The sequence below is a fragment of the Octopus sinensis genome, linkage group LG11 (genome assembly GCF_006345805.1).
Source record: "Octopus sinensis linkage group LG11, ASM634580v1, whole genome shotgun sequence".
NCBI classification, from domain to species: domain Eukaryota; kingdom Metazoa; phylum Mollusca; class Cephalopoda; order Octopoda; family Octopodidae; genus Octopus; species Octopus sinensis.
In genome coordinates, this window is record NC_043007.1 from 64,153,332 (window position 1) to 64,162,561 (window position 9,230).

Here is a 9,230-nt window from a genome sequence, read left to right on the forward strand (position 1 = left end):
CAGCACTAGAAAAACTATTAAGCAAAATAAGCACGTGCTTAAGGCAACAAGGGAAGGGGGACACCACAGAAATGGAAAATGGTTTATGGCACAAAAGAAATAATTTTAAACTTGTTAAAATAATATTCAAAGTGATTTATATGATCTGAGAAATTTATTTTATGGGCTATTATTGTTTATGTTTTAAATTACATATGTAGAGGTACTTAGGGCCTTTTTGAGTCCTAATCTGGCCCTGCACACCCCAACATGTATGTATGTATGTATGTGTGTGTGTGTGTGTGTGTGTGTGTGTGTGTGTGTGGTGTGTGTGTGTGTGTGTGTGTGTGGATGGATGGATGGATGGATGGATGGATGGATGGATATATATATATATATATATATATATATATATATATATATATATATATATATGCATGTAGTCGAGAAACAGCTGGTAATTTGAACATTCCCCTTTTCATCTGTCCACTGAGGGTCACATTTTGACATGTGTGTGTGTGTGTGTATGTGCGTGCGTGCGAAGGAAGAAACTTATTTAATCAATGCCTACTACTACATTACTTTGTATTACTCAATAACCCGCTTTAGCTTAAGCACGTTGCGAACAGGGACCGCAACGCCTTTGCTATTGTTACTGAATTCTTTCCCTAAACGTTTTCCTTTTCCTTGGAAGTACCTCAACTTTCTTCTCCTTAATGAATTTAGGAATTTATACTTTTGCAATACACACAGCAAGCACGCATCTATAAAAATTATCTACAGTTTATGCGGCAGAACATTTCTTTCTTTAATAATCAACTGAAGATCACGTTGAAATTAGCACATTCCGACAGTATATTTTCTATGTCGAATTGTTTTTACTACTTAACAAATCACGAAACTGTTTCTTGGCCTTTCACAGAGATTACTCTTTGAAACAAGGGTTTTCTCTTTGCAAAATAGCTGTCAGCTGTGAAAATACTGCAACCGGATCATTCTACAAAGCTCAAAAAGGCCCTAAGTACCTCTACATGAATTGAGGAAGGTCAATTAGCAAGCAAGTTGCGAAATCGAAGGAGTGTCAGCTGTTCGACACACTGAATTTCATCAACCTCAAACACACACACATCCGAAGAAAATAAAACTTGACAGATTTAAGTGACTTGTACATGCTTTATCCATTCATCCGCACATACGTACATATATTCCCACATGCACACATATACACATACATACATACGTACGTAAAGCACCTCCAACTCACGCAAACACACCCTTACATTGAGGGTGGGAAATTTATACACAAACTTAGACGACAATGTCGTCAATTCACCCTCTGCTGCTGTTCTCGATGATTAATTAGAGTATCAGCTGATATTACGGCACATGGAGTTGACAAAATATCTTATTAATAGCAATTTAACTGTTTGTGCGTGCGTGTGTGTACACACACATAGAGAGAGAAAGTGGGGAGAGGGAAGCGTGTATTGATTTCCGAATCGGAACTCGTGTAGGTTCGAGTTTATTACATAAAGTATGAGAAAAACTTTAAAAAAAAAAAAAAAAGTTTTTAATAGTCAAGTGCCGCTTATTTTTGTCTTTTACCAAAAGTGCAAGTACATCTACAGTTATTTAATGCACCGAAGAAATCATTCTGAAAATAAACAATAGTATTTCTTCCGGTAGATACTAGCTTCAACATACACTTTCAAATTATTCTTATTATTTTATGATCAATTCGGAGATGAGAAAGGCAAGTATTCAAAATCCTTTTTAAGATATCCAAAATTATTTTTACAGCTTTCTTGAACTGCAATTATATAATGTCTCCTCCACTTTTTTTAAGACGGCTGTGATTCTAGGGAAATTTAGCTGCTACTTCTAGTGCGTTGAGAGGGCATGTTGATTGTCCCGACTGTATGTCTAAATTATTCTACATCCCGCTTAGAGTGTTTTCGTTCTCTGATGCCTTTGAGAAAAAACGTACCTCAAAAACTCCCATTTCATCTGTCGCTTACTGAAAGGTCATACGTCTAATTAAAAATATATACTGTGGTCTGTGAACAAAATAACCTCTCAAATCTTGACATTCTCCCCAGTGCTATTTTTCCTTGTCTTTTTAAGTGTGTATTTGATAGGGGTAGGGAATACATTTTATTATTTTACCTTAATTACTTCCTAGTTCTAGGAATATCATTTTAAATATAAACTCACATCGGTTTCAATACACCGGATCCGGTTGGCATAACTACAGATTGGTACTCCACGACTTAATTTCTTCATTACCCTCTTTAACATACAATTTTTTTTTTTACCTAAGTAAGTTTTCGAGGGTGTGGGTTACGATTATGTTGATAATATTAATTTTGTTAAGCAATTTCAAATCCTACTCCTGTAAGTTGGGGGTTGGAAAAAGCAAGAATGATCCCAAACTATACGCCCCCCCCCCCAATTTTATCAGCATAATAGTAATCTGCACTTTTGAAAAGGTATTTCTGTAAAATGTCATTTAAAAAATATGCACTTTAGAAAGAGTTGTGAGGAAACAAAATCGAATGGACGAATTATTTAAAAAAATAATTCTTATAAAAATATTGTCGAAAATGTTACTAACATAATCACGGAAATGTTTCATTAAAAAATAAACATATTTTAGAAAGTTATGAGGAAGCATAAATTGAGGGCGGGGCACTAATCTATAGGTATGCGATCTGGTTTTTTTTCCTTTTTTCTCTCTCTCTCTCTTTGCCACTCCCGATTTCAGATATCCGCAGGCATATTCATACGTCAAACAATCATCGGGGTTTTTTTCTTAATATATTTTTTTATTTGCTGTACTTATTAAGTAAATGAACTACACACAAAATAGTTTGATCATCGTGCTCACATAAACACTTTTTTTCAAAGCAGAAGCACTATAAGTTATATAACATCTACCTTATACAAAAAATAGATTTTCGTTGACTGTTTTGTGCAGTTCACTTAGTTAAGTTGACATATTATTGTCACTTATTCTCTTATTTAAAGGTGTGTTCTTATTGATTTTAACAAACATTTTGACCTTATAAGAGCATAGAAAAGCAGCCTCCTAAATATCAGATTTCGCTAGTTACGATCCCGCCATCTGATGACGTTATTCGCACTGTGTATGGATACCGACAACAAAGAACCATTCTCTCTAACAGGTGACAAAAATATCAAATAAACAAATTGATCGTTCTCGTGTGAGGGAAATCGACCTTGTCCGCTCTAAGTTTCTAAACCTGTCCATTTCGCTTGTCTTAGAAAATTCGATCTTGTTCATTTTTAACCTTTACACCCCATGTCATTTTCGAGAGAGATATTTCGCTCCCTCACTACCGAGTCATTCGTACTTTTCTTCCTCTTACTTTTTTCTCAAACCATTCTGTCTTGCAAAGCAAAATATATTCTGTTTTTGTCCAGGATATTTACGGGATATGAATCCATTGTCTCTTCAGTTGAGAGAAGCCGATAAGTTTTTACTCAGCCATTGCGACATTTCGCCATTGAGGGGTAATCACATATTTTGGTAGAATATTTGGAGTGAAAAAGATCTTTAATGCGGCAAACCGAAAATAGAAAAATTAATAAAAAGAAATTTAAAAACAGTATTTTATGTGAACATTTATGCACGTATATAATTATAGATTTTTTTTTCGTAGCGATGAGACCTCAACTTTGAGCGTGGGAAGAAGATATGACGTTAATCATTTCTGAGCGTTATTAGTGTGATACAATAAAGTTACTAAACAGCAAGGCATTCTCACACCGAATGCAGGTTAACGGGGAATTGATTTTCATGCTGTATTGTCGAGTCAAAGTCGAACAAATTCATAAATAAACTTAATATTGCGAAAGCAAACACTTCCATGATATGTACATTAAAACTATATCTCTGACATGGAATCAGAAACGATCATATATATATAAACAAGATAAATAGAATCAGTACATGAGTGTACTTTTCTGTTATTTTAAATCGACATAAAGTAATAAAAGTGTCTCAAGGCCCGACAGTTTCGGATATTGCACTTATCAAAAGGCCATGTACGAAACTCTCGGCCCTTAAGTCACTTTATAACTTTTTGCCGATTATAATTAAAGGTCACTCACTCTCTGTCTGTCTGTCTCTCTCTCTCTCTCTCTCTCTATATATATATATATATATATATATATATATCGTTTGTAGAAATAACATACACTCACACACACACACACTATACACTGTGTGTGTACATATATACACACACAATATAACCCATACACACGTTTGGAGTTAAAGCTTCATTTCTAATCAACCGATTTAAACAAGAATTTTTTTACGGTAGAAAGAGATAGCTATGAATATTGAAAAGAAGGCGACAAATAGTTATGTTTAATAAAACGAAAACCGTTTAAACTTATAAACATGTCCCACACCATAATGCAAACTCTATTGTGTCTTTAATGTGTGTAGGTGAGTTAAGTGGTGGGGGGCAATTTCCTCGAATATTTGGGTGGGTGGCTCAGTACTTTACTTTTTAAACATCTAAAACGAGTCGTTAAAAAGATTGGAATTTTTCGAAATGAAAACCTCGTTTCTGAGAGAAAAAACAAAACTTTTTAAAAAAATTTTGTTGACGTTATTTTTCGGTCTCTTTGATCTCTATTGTCAGGTCTTTATTTCTGACGGCGTGCATCGTCCCAAACTGCAACTGTAGATTACAGGCGATAGTGTTTTTATCCAATAATGCTTCTGGCTTAAATGGAAGGTATCTAGTTTGGATCCAGTACATATCTGCGAATAAGACACCTGATGACAACTAGGAAGTAAACTGATAGAAACGTAATGTAGATATTTTTAGAAATGTTCATCCCAGAAGATGAGATTAATAGTCTGTAAATTAACATCTTAATACAGTCCTACTTAACGCACCACACGTTATAAGTCAAAACAAAAACACACACAGATGAAATCAAGAAATTATTAATACTGGAAACAGGAGCCTGTAATATTCTTGCTTTCCCTCAGATTATTAGTACCAGTAGAATAAATGTTTTATTCACATGCCTATGCGCACACACACATACATAGTAGGCACATTGTGGTTAAATGGTTACAAAGTTTATTTACCAACCACAAGATCCTAGGTTCAATCCCACTGCATAGCTTCTTGGGCAAACCGCATTTCCCATAGTCTTGAGGCAACTCCTACTTTGTAAGTGAAATTGAGTAGATGGAAACTGAATAGAAGCCCATAGGGTGGATTGTACTAGTATTTGAAATGGCACAGCCCTTGTCACACTGTGTTGCACTGATTTTGCCTGAGAATTTTGTGGAGATTACACATGCCTGCAGATTAATTCAGGAGCATGAAATTCAGTATGTCAAACAATTGAAATCTACTTATATGTAATACTCTCTCAACCAGCATGAATATGAGAGAGTCAGTATGCATTCTATAGTTTCCCTGTGAAAAATTCCAAAAGTTAAATTTTATTTTAATTCCTCTGAAGAAAAGGTTTTTTTTTTTATATGATGTAATTGATTTGTTCATCTATAAAAAAAATACATCTGAAGCAGGTGTAGTGAACCTCAGCCCATTTATGTTATTATTTATACTACACTTGGAACCTTCCCTGCATCAAATCTTGAGCCTACTATAGACTGTTGACTGCATACTGAGTATACTCATGCGATTTTACATATACACTGAATGTATTTGGTCGCACTTGTGGATGGGTGTGTAACTGGAAGGACAAATCCATATATACTCTAGTAAGTATATGAGTGTCTGTACACACTGTTGATACATGGGTATGCTATTCTTGACTCTACCTTGGTGTTCTTATCAAAATACCTCTAGGGTACCGAGCTGGCAGAATCACTAGTTTGCTAGGCAAAATACTTAGTGGCATTTTGCCTGTCCTTACATTCTGAGTTCAAATTCCATCAAAGTTGACTTTGCCTTGCATCCTTTCAGGGTCAATGCAATAAGGACCAGTAGAGCACTAGAGTTGATACAACTGACTAACCCCCACCCCAAAATTTCAGGCCTTGTGCTTTAGTTGAAAGGATTATTAAAATACCTCTGAGTTCAAATTCCACAAAGGTCAGCTTTGCAAATTATCCTTTCAGGGTCGATAAAATAAGTACTGGGGGTCAATGTAATTGACTTTCCCCTTCACCAAATTTCAGGCCTTGTGCCTATAGTAGAAAGAATTATTAAAATACCTTGAATTTATTGTATCCTGCAAATAATTACATATATTTTTTTGTCTAAGTATTATCTTCCTTTCAACTTCTTATTTTTCTTTCTCTTTACAACAGCGAGAGCTGATTATGTAATTTTCTCTAAACTAAAATGTATACTTTCCATGTTCATATTTGAATTTTTTGCGTTTCAATAATTTTTCTCTAATTTTACTCATTCTCGAATTTAATGGCCATATAGCAGTATGTAAACTGACTCAAGAAATCTCTAGTGAAACTTTTTATTGATGTACCTGAAGAGACCCAGAATGGGTCAAAACATGTGTTGTACCCAATAAAGTCTATTACAAATTCCTTCTCCTATTTTATTAATATTGTTACCTCAACCGCTAGTACAAAGTTCCTACAGTAAATCTATGGATAACAACAGGTAATTGAAACTATGCCAGTACTTTACTCATCATCAATTTATACATTTTGTATAATTCCTCTCAACATCACTTGCTATCTCTAAACACACTCTTGTGGAACATTCCCCCTTTATTCCCTCTGTACTACTTCTACTACACCCACTGTGCTCTGGTGGGAAGGCCCCCTCTCTCTCACTCTGACTGTCCATCTATCTATCTATCTCTCTAACACCTTCCCACCTTTCTCTCTTTCCTTTTCAAAATGAGGTAACTAAGGATCTCCTCAACAGTAAGAGTGTTACCTCTGTCATATCTTAACCTCTCAGTTCCACTCCCTCTCTCAGCTCAGCGGTCCTTGTCTTGTAAACTCATGGTACTAGTGCCACACAAAAAGCACTGGGTACACTCTGTAGAGTGGATGGCATTGGGAAGGACATCTAACCATAGAAACCATGACAAAGCAGACAAAGCCTGGTGCAGCTCTCTGGCTTACCAACTCCTGTCAAACCATCCAACCCATGCCAGCATGGGAAATGGATGTTAAATGATGATGATGATGATAATGATGATGATATATAATATATCATATAATATGATACTATATAAGGGGCACGAGCACTTTCATACGCAGGTGTTGTTGTGTGATAAGATGTTTACCTCCCAACCACAGTCTTGGGTTTAGTCCCACTGCATGGCATCTTGGGCAAGTGTCTTCCATAATAGTTCCAGGATGACCAAAACCTTGTGAATAGATTTAATAGATGGAAATGGAAAGAAACCCATCATATATGTGTGTGTGTGTGTGTGTATGTATGTATGTATATATATATATGTATATATATGTATGTATATATATATATATGTATATATATGTATGTATATATATATATATATGATTCAAAATGTGACCGCGTGTGTACCATTGGCGATTTTTTCCTCTGTCTTCCCTTCTTTGGATCTTTCCTTTTCCTATGTTTCTGACGAAGAGCTCCGCTTGAAATGTTAAACCCTCCTTCTTTCCTTCCTTCCTGTGCGTCCAATAATACTATATTTGTTCCACGTCCTCGCGTTGTTGTGTTTTCTCTTTGTATTTTTGTGTTGGGATTAACTTTACATATATATACATACATACACACATACACACACATATATATGTAAAAAGGTAACATTTGCTTTGAAGTGAGAATATAATGTGAAAGATGTATGTACACTGGCAAAAATAAATTTAAGACCGATGATAAAAGTTCTATTTCTTACAATATATTTTGTTACTAACACCATTCAAATTATTTTTATCTTTTACACCTGATGCAGAATTTATTTCTCTTTCAAATGATGCGGACAATAACTATTTTTATACAACTTGAAGAATTCTAATGCTAAATTAATATAAACGTTTCAAATTTACTGTTAATGTGTGAAAGTGAGGCAAGGTCTGTAACATCATGTTTTTCATTTCATTTTTGGCTCTGTTAGTATACTCCAAATGCCGTAAACTTCATAAAAGTAAGATCACTCTAATGTATATATATATATATTCACAAACATGTATGCACACTCCCTCTCTACTCCCTTCCTCCTCCTCTCTTTCTCTCCCTACATTTTAATCCTAAAGCCAATTCAAGAGTTCAGAGATAGTTTGGCCAACCACTACCACTGCCAGCAACTTTAGTTTGCCTGAATATATTCATGAGCTACAGAAAATGGCAACACAGCAGGAACCTAGAATCAAAAGATCCAATGATGATAACAAGTAAAGTATTACTCAATAGTTTATAATGGAATTGAAGGTTTAGATACCTGTGGAGTATCTAATACCCTTTATAATTGTTTTGTAGATTCAAGGAGTTGGAACGGGTTGCCAATTTGTGACATCTGTGCGAAGCGAAGTGATGAGAATGGCTCTGTAGTACATTACACGGTCAATACAATAAATATAAATTGAACAATGCATATATGTGCCAGAGGGAAATAAGAGCCTCAACTGGGTAGAATGTTTAAGAGAAGATTTATTGATATGTTAATGTGTGATTGTGTGTGTAGCATATATACAGAATAATAGACAGGCCATCATAAGAGTATGTAGGCATAGACATGTGCGTGTTAAGAGCATGTAAGGATGGTGATGAAGAAGAGACTGTGAAAGAGTCTGTAGCCATCGAAGTAAGGAGTAAGTTCATAGACACAAGAATGATAAACACCAGTTTGTAGTCAGTTGTACACAATAGTTGAAATACTGTATCAAGAAGTTGTGGTGTTGATGCAGAGCTGGTTGCAGTACATGTCATACTTAAAGTTGTGGCTGTGATGCTGCTGCCTGGGTCACTTGGTACAGGAGTTCTCGCAGGTTGTATATTCGCTGTTGATCCATGGTGAAGTAACTTACGAACAGTGCATTGTTGTAACCTGGGTGAGTACATAGAGAGATGTTGACGTTAGGACAAATGGTGGCGACGAAGATGGAGGTTGCCATAATGAAGTTGGTGAGTCCCACGTGGCTGCTGTTGTGTTGTCGTTGGAACTGGTGGTGCCATGTGTGGCCAGTGGTTAGACCTTAAAAGGTTTGAAACCAAAGACATTGAGACGAGGAAAAGTTAGGTTTTTTTATAAGGAGTTGTAGGCTCAGG

At 35.5% G+C, this 9,230-nt stretch overlaps 1 long non-coding RNA gene across 1 annotated transcript; it reads left to right on the forward strand.

Annotated features, from left to right (window-relative positions):
* The first annotated feature begins 261 nt into the window (after positions 1 to 261).
* Positions 262 to 8,848, forward strand: LOC118765457. Its single transcript, XR_005001324.1, has 3 exons — positions 262 to 273; positions 2,300 to 2,302; positions 8,714 to 8,848. It is a non-coding gene; the product is annotated as an uncharacterized LOC118765457 (long non-coding RNA).
* The last annotated feature ends 382 nt before the right edge of the window (positions 8,849 to 9,230 follow it).